Source organism: Chiloscyllium plagiosum, chromosome 18 (assembly GCF_004010195.1).
Source record: "Chiloscyllium plagiosum isolate BGI_BamShark_2017 chromosome 18, ASM401019v2, whole genome shotgun sequence".
Taxonomy (NCBI): domain Eukaryota; kingdom Metazoa; phylum Chordata; class Chondrichthyes; order Orectolobiformes; family Hemiscylliidae; genus Chiloscyllium; species Chiloscyllium plagiosum.
In genome coordinates, this window is record NC_057727.1 from 40,777,174 (window position 1) to 40,788,285 (window position 11,112).

The 11,112-nt window shown below is 40.8% G+C and overlaps 1 protein-coding gene and 1 long non-coding RNA gene across 13 annotated transcripts in view; one reads left to right on the top strand and one right to left on the bottom strand.

The window, feature by feature from the left end:
* Window positions 1-11,112, top strand: part of slc25a26 (solute carrier family 25 member 26) — a 298,023-nt gene that overhangs the window by 105,670 nt on the left and 181,241 nt on the right. The gene's annotated exons all lie outside the window — the stretch shown is intronic.
* The window catches only part of LOC122559066, a 62,369-nt gene continuing 52,880 nt past the window's right edge, over window positions 1,624-11,112 (bottom strand). Inside the window, exons 3-4 of the long non-coding RNA XR_006314325.1 lie at window positions 2,854-3,004; window positions 1,624-1,710 (exon numbers count right to left, since the gene is read on the bottom strand). This is a non-coding gene — a long non-coding RNA (uncharacterized LOC122559066). The remainder of the gene's footprint in view (window positions 1,711-2,853; window positions 3,005-11,112) is intronic.

An 11,112-nucleotide genomic window follows, 5' to 3' on the forward strand; every position in this document is an offset into this window, starting at 1 on the left:
TTTTCTTCTGCATATGTAACCTCTTTGTGGCTGTCTGCTCTAAGAACTTAACATCCGATATGAAAAGATATGCATCTGTGAATAATTTAACTTCGTTACAGCTGAGTATCTTGTTTGAACCATCTCACATGCCAACAGTGCCACAGTTTTTCATTCAAGTGAGAGGGCTGCCTTTTATTGCCAATTCAAGCAGGTGCAGGATAATATACTTGTTTGGAAAGAATTCTGAAAACACAATGCAATCCTGAATTCTCTGTGTATACTTATAAATAAACATTTTGTTCTTCCCTTTGCTCAACTGGTAAAAGAAAATAAGGTTTAGAAAGCAGTGAGAAGCTTAGCATAGTGACTTGTATCAGAATTACCAGCTGCTGCATTCTATTTAGCTCAGCATTCACTTTGTCAATCTCAGCACTGGTTTCAGTATACAACTTAATCTCAAGGGCTGTTGTGGTGCATTGGTAAGTGTCCCTACTTCTGGGCCTGATAGTCTAGGTTCAAGTCCCACCTTTCCCCAGAAATATTCTAATATATCTAAACAGGTTGGTTTAAAATAACTACAATTTCATCTCAATTACTAATCTTTAAACTCACTACTTTAGTTATAATTTGTTCTTTTGATGCAGGTTATGTTACCCGAACAGTTTTTTTTGGTATTAGTGCAAACTAATGGAGTTTTTACTTTGGGCTTTCCTATTTAGGAGCAGCATGGTGGCTCAGTGGTTATCACTGGTGCTTCACAGCACCAGGGTCCCAGGTTCGATTCCAGCCTCGGGCGACTGGCTGCGTGGAGTTTGCACATTCTCCCCAGGTCTGCATGGGTTTCCTCTGGGTTCTCTGGTTTCCTTCCACATTCCACAGATGTGCAGGCCAGGTGAACTGGGCATGCTAAATTCTCCATAGTGTTAGGTGCATTAGTCAGAGGTGGGGTGGGTTACTCTTCGGAGGGTCGGTGTGGACTTGTTGGGCCGAAGGGCCTGTTTCAACACTGTAGGGAATCTAATCTAATCTAATCTAATTTTGTAAAAGGAGATGGTCATGTGTTTGTATCAATGTTGGCTTGATGAAGTGCACATTTTGAAATAATTTTGAAGTGTGGAATCGTCTGTTGTGAAATTAGCATTGGTGTTAGGTAAAGCAGAATTCTAGTATGAAAGAAAAAAATGGAGAAATTGCTATAAAAATTCAGCTGGTCTAGCAGAATTTTCTTCAATAACTTCTGATTTTATTTCTGATTACCAGCATCTGCAATTCTTTGTTTTGTAAAATAAGAGAGATGCAATGAAAATGTTTTCACTCATAATTCCTGGTACAGTAGCTCAAAAGTTTTGTATATTTGAAGCTTGGAATAACTGACAATTAATCATGAGTGTCAGAAATTGAAGCACAGTTGAGTTTTGGTAAAAGTCTACAACAGACTATTGTGACTTCAATGTAGAAGGTACATCTGGCATGGACCATTTCGGTGAATGTCTCAGAACTGGTGAAAATTATTAGTGCACACTGACATTGAAACAGTTACCTGCAATTTTTTTTAATGGATGTGCCTTTGTTGTACTTGTATCAAAGGATTCCAGGAACTTCAGGCCAATGACTTCCATCCATTTCTTCAGTGGGCTTGCAGACGAAACTACAAAATAGCTATTTGTAACTTGATGATAAGTTCAAAGATAAATCAGGCAAAATTCTCTTTGTCCTGATGGCATTTCCCTTACCAAAAGAAAAGAGAGAACAACTCAGTTCACAGTTTATTAAAAGTAATGGTCATGAATTAAAATGCACACAGAATAGAGTTCTTTATTGGTTTGGACATTGATTTCTTATGACTACATATACACTCAACTCACTCCAGCCATCTTGTTGTCTTATTCAATATGAATTCTAAAATCATTAATGTGGGGTCATTTAATGGTGATTTGCTTTCAAAATTTGTGCTAATTACTTGATAGTGAGAGGTTTATTATCAGCACTGACTGACATTGATGGCTTAACTTATAAACTTGAGCAGTTACATACAACTGTAAAGTATATTTGTGTAGCTTCTTAAAAGGGAGAAATCATACCTTTCTGGGAAGCCTTGCTCTCAAATGAGTTATTTAGTTTCGTTTAAACTATTCCGTAGTTTTTTAATACTTAAACTGAACTATTGTTATCATGTAATATTTATAAAGTGACAAGCATTCTTTTATATGTAAAGTTGCAAGACTCTGATTAAAAAAAACAATATTTAAGCTTCTTTATTTGTCCACAGTGTGTAGGTGTTGTGAGCTAGCCCAGCATTTATTGTCTAACCCTCGTTGTCCTGGGTGTCATGGAGAAGATGATAGTGAGCTGCCATCTTGACCTGCAATCCTTGGGGTGTATCAACACCCTCAGTGCTGTTGGGATTCCAGGATTTTGGCCCATCGACAGTAAAGGAACAATGATAAAGTTCCAAGTCAGGAGCATGTGTGATTTGGAGGAGAACTTGTGGTGGTGGTGTTCCTAAGCATCTGCTGCACTTGTCCTTCTAGGTGGTAGAGGTCACTGATTGGAAGGTTCTGACCAAGAAACCTTGATGAATTACTGCTGTACGTCTTGTAGGTGGTACATACTGCTGCCACTGTGTCAATGTGGAGTGAGTGAATGTTTAAGATTTAAGATAGGTATCAAGTGGCATGTTCGAGATGGTGTCAACTGCTTGAGCATTGTTGGAGCTGCTCCCAACCAGGCAAATGGAGAGTATTCCATCACATTCCTGACATATGCTTGTGATTGGGTAGACATTGGTGAACTGGCTTCTGGGAGGAAGGAGATGAGTTATTTGCTACAGAACTGCTAGCCTCTGTTTGCTCTTGTAGCTACTGTACTTACAGGGTTGGTTCAGTTGAGTTAAAAATATCAGTTTTTTAAGTCCAATTTATGACTCCGTATCATTTTCTTGTGAAGAACGAATAGAAGGGGAAGTCTCCTGATTTGCCTCATCCTCTATGATGGAGGATCCCAGCTCATACAAAACGCAAGACTGAAATATTTAGAAACAAAAAGATTGTTTGAGATCTCCAGCAACTGCAGTTTTTTAAATTTTATTTTACTGAAATATTTACAACCATTTTCAGCTAGAATTGCAGACTAAATGATAGGTCTTGTTTGATAGATCTATTGCAGTTTCTACCATCAGAGAAACTAGTCTCTAACTAGTTTCATTCCTTTCACATTACATCTAGAATTTACTGAGTGCACTGGATACAGCAAGGAGTATTGACCCTGGCAATATTCTGGTTGTGTTGTTAATGGCTTGTGGTTCAGAACTAGCTGTGCCTTTAGTCAAGATCTTCCAGTACAGCTACAACATTGTCATCTGTTTGATAAAGTGGAAAATTGCCGAGGTCATATCTGATCAGTTATTGGCCCCTCAGTCTATTAATAATCGACAGCCAAGTGATGAAGGGTGTTGATAACAGTGCACATTCCCAACAGTGACCTCCTCACCATTGCTTAGTTTGATTTTGGTTGGGACTGATTACCTCCAGACTATGCAAACTTGGACCAACATGAACAAAATAAGCTGAATTCCAGAGATAAGGTTAGAATAACTTGCCTCGGGCATGTGGATGTTTACTAATTAGTACATGATATTCAGTTCCATTTGCATATTCTCAGATTGTGAAGCACTTCACTCTGAGGTATAGCAGGAAATAAACAACATTCAGACTTGAGCTGATTTGTGACATGAATTTTGCTTGCCATTTAAGTGTCAATGACCATCTCCAACAAACAGTCAAATGTCTTCCTTCGACATGAAATGACATTAGAATTGCAGAACTGTCAGCATCAGCATCCTGACAGTTGCCATTGACCAGAAACTTAATTAAACCAGCAACTTAATGTTGTATCACCAAAAAAAAATCTAGATATTCTGCATGGAGTAACTCTGACCCCCTAAAGTCGAAACGTGTGGTGCTGGAAAAGCGCAGCCGGTCAGGCAGCATCCGAGGAGCAGGAGATTGGAAGTTTCGAGCACAAGTTCTTCATCAGGAATGAGGGGGTGGCCCAAGGGGACTGAGAGATAAATGGGAGGTGGGTGGGATTGGGGCTTGGGGGGAAGGTAGCTGGGAATGCGATAGGCAGATGGGGAAGGGGGGGGTGATGGTGATAGGTCAGAATGGAGAGTGGAGTGGATAGGTAGGAAGGAAGATGGACAGGTAGGACCTTTCAAGAGGGTGGTGCTGAATTAGAAGGTTGGCTCTGGGATAAGGTAGGGGAAGAGGAAACGTGTGATTGGAGGGCCCAAGACATAAGATGAGGCATTCTCTATCCAGGTGTTGGGTGGCTAGAGTTAGGCGGTGGAGGAGGCCCAGGATTTGCATGTCCTTGGCAGAGTGCAAGGAGGAGGAGTTAGTGTTCAGCCACAGGGTGATGAGGTCTTTTAGTGTGTGTGTGTCCCTGAGATGTTCTCTGAAATGTTCCTCAAGTTGACGTCCTGTCGTCTCAATGTAGAGAAAACCACGTTGAGAGCAACGGATAAAGTAGATGATGTGTGTGGAAGTACAGTAAATCTTGATCGGATGTGGAAGGATCCTTTGGGACCTTGGACGGGGCTGAGTTAGGAGGTGTGGGCGCAGGTTTGGCACTACTTGTGGTGACAAGGGTAGGAGCTGGGAGTGGAGTGCACTCCTAGTGGTGGCAAGGGAAGGTCTGCACTTCCACACACATCATCTACTGTGTTGCTCTCCGCGTGGTCTCCTCTACATTGCGGAGACAGGACGCCGACTTGCGGAGCATTTCAGAGAACATCTCAGGGACACATGCACTAAACATCCCCACTGCCCTGTGGCTGAATACTTTAACTGCCCCTCCCACTCCGCCAATGACATACAAGTCCTGGGCCTCCTCCACTGCCAAACTCTAGCCACCCGACGCCTGGAGAAAGAATGTCTCATCTTCTACCTTGAGACTCTCCGACTACATGGGATTAATGTAGAATTCACCAGTTTCGTCATTTCCCCCTCCCCCAGCTACCTCCCTTCTAGCCCCACCCCCTCCCATTTATCTCTCAAAACCCTTGGGGCACCCCCACATTCCTGATGAACAGCTTATGCTCGAAACATCGACTCTCCTGCCCCTCAGATGCTGCCTGACCGCCTGTGCTTTTTGACTCTGATCTCCAGCATCTGCAGTCTTCACTTTCTGACTCCCAAAAGTCTTTTCACCATCGACAAGGCAGAACTCAGGATTGTGACACAATTCACTCCTCTTCCCAGGAGAACACTTGAGGGGCAGAATGAAGTATTTAACTTGATTGGCTTCCCATCCACCATCTTTAATGTTCACTTCCAGCATCATTGCACATATCAACAAGAGTGTGCATCACATAAATCCCATCACAAAATGCACTGCAGCATCTTTCCAAGGCTGCAATGGACGAACTATCCAAAATCACAATCTTACCTACCATGAAAATCAAAGGAATGTATGGGAGCACATTGTCCTCCAAACCATGCATCACCCTGACTTGAAGCTATCAATATCTTGAAGCTATCAGTATCAGCATCTTAAACATAGAAACAGGTTTCCGTTCATCGAATTTATGAATAGCAAAAAATTACTTGGAACTTTTATTGATTTCCTCTTCATTCTCCCTACCTAGCTTATGTCATATTTGCAAGGGAATCAATATATTTTCCATCATAACAACATCTTCCTTATAAATATTTTCTGTACATTGCACTGAACAATATAATGGGAAAGCCACCATTGGATATTCTAGCAAACCTCAGGGATGAGTCAGAGAGGGTCCCTATTTTGTTTGGCCTTTCCATTCTGTACAGAATAATTTCCCATTTCCGATCTTGTCTTCAATACCAGTAAAGGTCATCATCGTTCTATTTGATTTACATTACATGCTGTTAAGTACAGTTAATGGAGACAAATCTTTATGTTCTATGCTCACCTTTAAGCAAAACTATTACAGTGATTTTGGTAAGTTTGAATTTCCTGTCCTATTTGAGCGCATTTAAGACAGGGCGGAAATTAATTTTTAATGTATTTGGACCAGTGTTCTAAAGTTTGACCAGTGCATTTTTGTGGACCACGGCTTTTACATTCCAGGCAGGAGAAACATCCTTCCTGCATCTACCTTGTTGATCCACTGAAGACATTTACTAAGTTTCAATGCAATCATTTCTCATTCTTTTAAGATCCAGAGAATAGCTAAAAATAAAAAGATATGATTTGACATAGCTTTTGATCTTGCACTCAGCAAGAAATACCAAAGTAAGGAGAAAATAATATTTATCCTCTCTGAGAGGGTAAGGCTGATTGGAAGGCAAGTATGTTTTGACTGGTCGAGGTGTTGCTTTGGAGTATGCACCAGTTAATGATGACTGACAGTTAACTGCCAAGCTTTAGTTAAATTGTTAATCCAGCTAACAATCACAGTCAGAATCTGATTGGTCAAGGTGTTATCCTGAGAAATAAGCCAGAAAATATATATCCAGTCTTTACCTCATCTCATAGGCTAATGCTGCCATCCAAGGATTTCTGGTGAACCAATTCTGAATGGAAAACATGTCCTCCTTTTGGTAAAGCAACCAAAACTGCGCACACTTCTCCAGGTGCACTGTCACCAACATTATACTACAACTGGAGTAGGACAGATTTCTCTTTGTACTCACACCCATTTGCGATAAAGGGCAACGTACCATTCCTAAGGGCTTGCTGTTGTGGCATGTTAGCTTTCAATGACTTATGAACAAAAATATTAAGGTCCTTTAGGCATAAATTATGAGCTTAGAACTTACAAAAGTCTTGATCTGGGCCATAATTGCCAACTGTAATTGCAGATTTAGATTTATGTCACCAGCTAACTATACTCTCTTAGGAGCTTCAGAAAACAGTCAAGTAGGGCAAACATACTAACTCTGTGCCACTTGGCTTATTTCCTGAGAGAAAGTACTTCTATTATGGACGAGGCCAGACCACTCAAAACGTTCTTAAGCAGGCAGCCCAGACCATAACTTTGCAATTTGTTTTGGTAAGTGTACAGTGAAAATTACCCGGAGTAAGGTAGCTAGGTTGATTAACAGGTTTTAAAACAGACAAAGATATATTCACAAAATTACACAATAAAACACACAGAACAGAATAAAGAACCCCTACAGAACTCAGTCTATCCAAACTAGTCTTAAGTGTGCTGTTCTGAATATACGCAACAGTCCCAATAAGCAAACCACCTTAAAGACCAGAAAAAAAAACTGGAACAAATGCTTACACGTTGAAGTTAGAAGGAGATAAGGAGAGAGCGATTTTCCACACAGCTCACTGTTGAACTCCTAACTAGGAGCAGCCACACTGCTAATGTTTGGCACAAACTTTGGGTAAAATCCACTTAATCCCAGGAACCGTAGTGCTGATTTGTTTCATCGACGGTATGGAAAATTCCGTAGTTACTTTTATTTTCGCATCCTGTGGGGCCATTTGTCCATGTCCAACAAATAGGCCCAGGAAAGTGACTTGGGCTTTGGCAAATTCACTTTTAGCTCGGTTTACCACCAGGCCTGCCTTCCGAAGTCGATCAAGCAAATCCAATAAATGCAGTAAATGCTCCTTCTATGAGTGACTAAAAATCACCAGGTCATCAATATAGATCACTCAGTTGGGTAACCCAGCAATGATCTTATTAGTTAGTCTCTGAAATGTAGCTGGAGCGTTTTTCATATCAAATGACATGACTTTGAACTGATATAGTCCATTTGACGTTACGAAAGCTGAAATTGCCTTTGCTCTCTCTGACAGGGGTACTTGCCAGCAGCCTCTGAGCAAGTCCAATTTAGAAATGTAAGTTGCTTGTCCCACTTTTTAAACACAGTCTTCCAACTGTGGAATTGGATATGCATCAGTCTTTGTCACTGCGTTGACTTTGCAATAGTCCACTCATAACCATTGGGTACCATCTGGCTTTGGCACCATGACTATGGGTGAGCTCCAGTCACTGTAATTCACTTTGATTCTGCCATCTTGGAGCATGCGCTCTATCTCCTTCTGAACCTGTGTCAACTTTAGAGGGTTATGCCTGTAAGGATGTTGCTTAATTAGAACAGCATCTCCTATCTCGACATCATGTACAATTAGGTTAGTACTTCCTAGTTTGTTTTTGCATATCTCCCCAGGTGATAGTAATAACTCTTTTTAAGGTCATTTTGATTTTCTTGTGGAAGGTAACTCAATAATTTATCCCAATTTTTGACAACTCCCTCATTGTCCAATTTGATTTGAGAAATGTCCAATTCAGAATCCACTGAACTTGGTTCTTCCTTCTGTGCTGTAATTATTAACACCTTCTCCTCTTGCTTTCCTTCCCTATCAAAATACTTTTTGAGGATATTCACATGATACACTCTGAGATTTCTTCCCGTCTGGAGTCCTAATCAAGTAGTTCATCTTGCTCAATTTCCTCTTGATTTGGTAAGGTCCACTAAATCTCACTTTTAAAGGCTCACCTGTTACTGGAAGTAACATCAATACCTTATCCCCAATTGCAAAATTGTGAATTTGTGATTTCTTATCCGCTTCTTGTTTCGTTGTATGCTGTGATACTTTTAAATGCTGTCGAGCCAACTCTCCAGCTCTATTTAATCGTTTTCTAAAAGTTGACACATAGTCCAAAAGGATGGTCTCTGAATTCTGATTTATTAATTTCTCCTTAATCAATTTTAACGACCTTCTTACTTCATGCCCCAAAATTAATTCAAATGCTCTGAATTTGGTTGATTTATTCGGTGCATCTCTGATCGCAAGAAGTACAAATGAAACTCCCTTATCCCAATCATCTAGATAATTCTGACCATAAGCCCTCAACCTGGTGTTTTATGCCATTTCTGTAGTGTCCCCTGCGATTCTGGATGGTACGCAGTAGATTTGAATTGCTTTATTCCTAAGTTATCCATATCCTCATTGATTAGTTTGGATGTGAAGTTTGATCCCTGATCTGACTGGATCTCTTTTGGTAGTCCATAATCTAGTTAAAAAAACGTAAGCAATTCTTCTACGATCCTTTCGGCTGTGCTGTTGCATAATGGGATTGCCTCTGGAAATCTAGTCGACATATCCATTATTGTTAATAAATACTTTTTCCCACTTTTTGTTTGAGGTAGGGGACTTACACAATCAATCAAGACTCTTGTGAAAGGTTCCTCAAATGCTGAATAGGTATTCAAGGTGCAGGTTTTCTTACTACCTCAGGTTTTCTGATAAGCTGACGTTTGACACATCTGGCAAAATTCAACTACATCCTTCTGTAGTTCAGGCCTGTAAAAATGTCTTTGTATTTTGGCCTGTGTTTTCCTCACCCCTAAATAACCTCCAAGTGTTAGCTCAAGCACCATTCGCAACATCTCCTTTTTATACCCTATTCGCAAAACAATTTGATGAATCTCTGCCTGTTTCTCATCTGCTTGAACGTGTGATGGTCTCCATTTCCTCATTAAGACACCATTTGTTAAATAATAAAACACAGGGATGCATTCACTCTCCTCTGTAAATGCCTTTTAATATAACTGTTTTAAGTTCTCATCTTTCTGCTGTAATTCGATAAGTTTCAAAGCTAAAGATACTTGCATGTTTATCGAGTTGCTCCTGCTCTGTCCTACTATCTGATCAAAAAAGGTCTCAGATAAACTATGTCAGCTTCCTTATCTGTGCCTTTTTATCCCTCCTGCTTCACCTAAATTGGAGAAACGCCAATTTTGACCGTATTAGGCAAGAACTTTCTAAAACTGATTGGAGGCAGATGTTCGCAGGTAAAGGGACAGCTGGAAAATGGGAAGCCTTCAGAAATGAGATAACAAGAATCCAGGGAAAGTATATTCCTGTCAGGGTGAAAGGGAAGGCTGGTAGGTATAGGCAATGCTAGATAACTAAAGAAATTGAGGGTTTGGTTAAAAAAAAGGAAGCATATGTGAAGTATAGACAGGATAGATCGAGTGAATCCTTAGAAGAGTATAAAGGAAGTAGGAGTATACTTAAGAGGGAAATCAGGAGGACAAAAAGGGGACATGAGATAGCTTTGGCAAATAGAATTAAGGAGAATCCAAAGGGTTTTTACAAATATATTAAGGACAAAAGGATAACTAGGGAGAGAATAGGGCCCCTCAAAGATCAGCAAGGCGGCTTTTCTGTGGAGCCGCAGAAAATGGGGGAGATGCTAAATGAGTATTTTGCATCCGTATTTACTGTGGAAAAGGATATGGAAGATATAGACTGTAGGGAAGTAGATGGTGACATCTTGCAAAATGTCCAGATTAGAGGAGGAAGTGCTGGATGTCTTGAAACGGCTAAAGGTGGATAGATCCTCAGGACCTGATCAGGTGTACCCGAGAGCTCTGTGGGAAGCTAGAGAAGTGATTGCTGGGCCACTTACTGAGATATTTGTATCATCGATAGTCACAGGTGAGGTGCCAGAAGACTGGAGGTTGGCAAACGTGGTGCCACTGTTTAAGAAGGGCGGTAAAGACAAGCTAGGGAACTATAGACCAGTGAGCCTGACGTCGGTGGTGGGCAAATTGTTGGAGGGAATCCTGAGGGACAGGATGTGCATGTATTTGGAAAGGGAAGGACTGATTAGGGATAGTCAACATGGCTTTGTGCATGGGAAATCATGTCTCACGTTTTTGAAGAAGTAACAAAGAGGATTGATGAAGGCAGAGCTGTAGATGTGATCTATTTGGACTTCAGTAAGGCATTTGACAAGGTTCCCTGTGGGAGACTGGTTAGCAAGGTTAGATCTCATGGAATAAAGGGAGAGCTAGCCATTTGGATAGAGAATTGGCTCAAAGGTAGAAGACCGAGGGTGGTGATGGCGGGTTGTTTTTCAGACTGCAGGCCTGTGACCAGTGGAGTGCCACAAGGATCGGTGCTGGGTCCTCTACTTTTTGTCATTTACATAAATGATTTGGATGTGAGCATAAGAGGTACAGTTAGTAAGTTTGCAGATGACACCAAAATTGGAAAGTGTAGTGGACAGCGAAGAGTGTTACCTCAGAATACAACAGGATCTGGACCAGATGGGCCAATGGGCTGAGAAATGGCAGATAGAGTTTAATTCAGATAAATGCGAGGTGATGAATTTTGGGA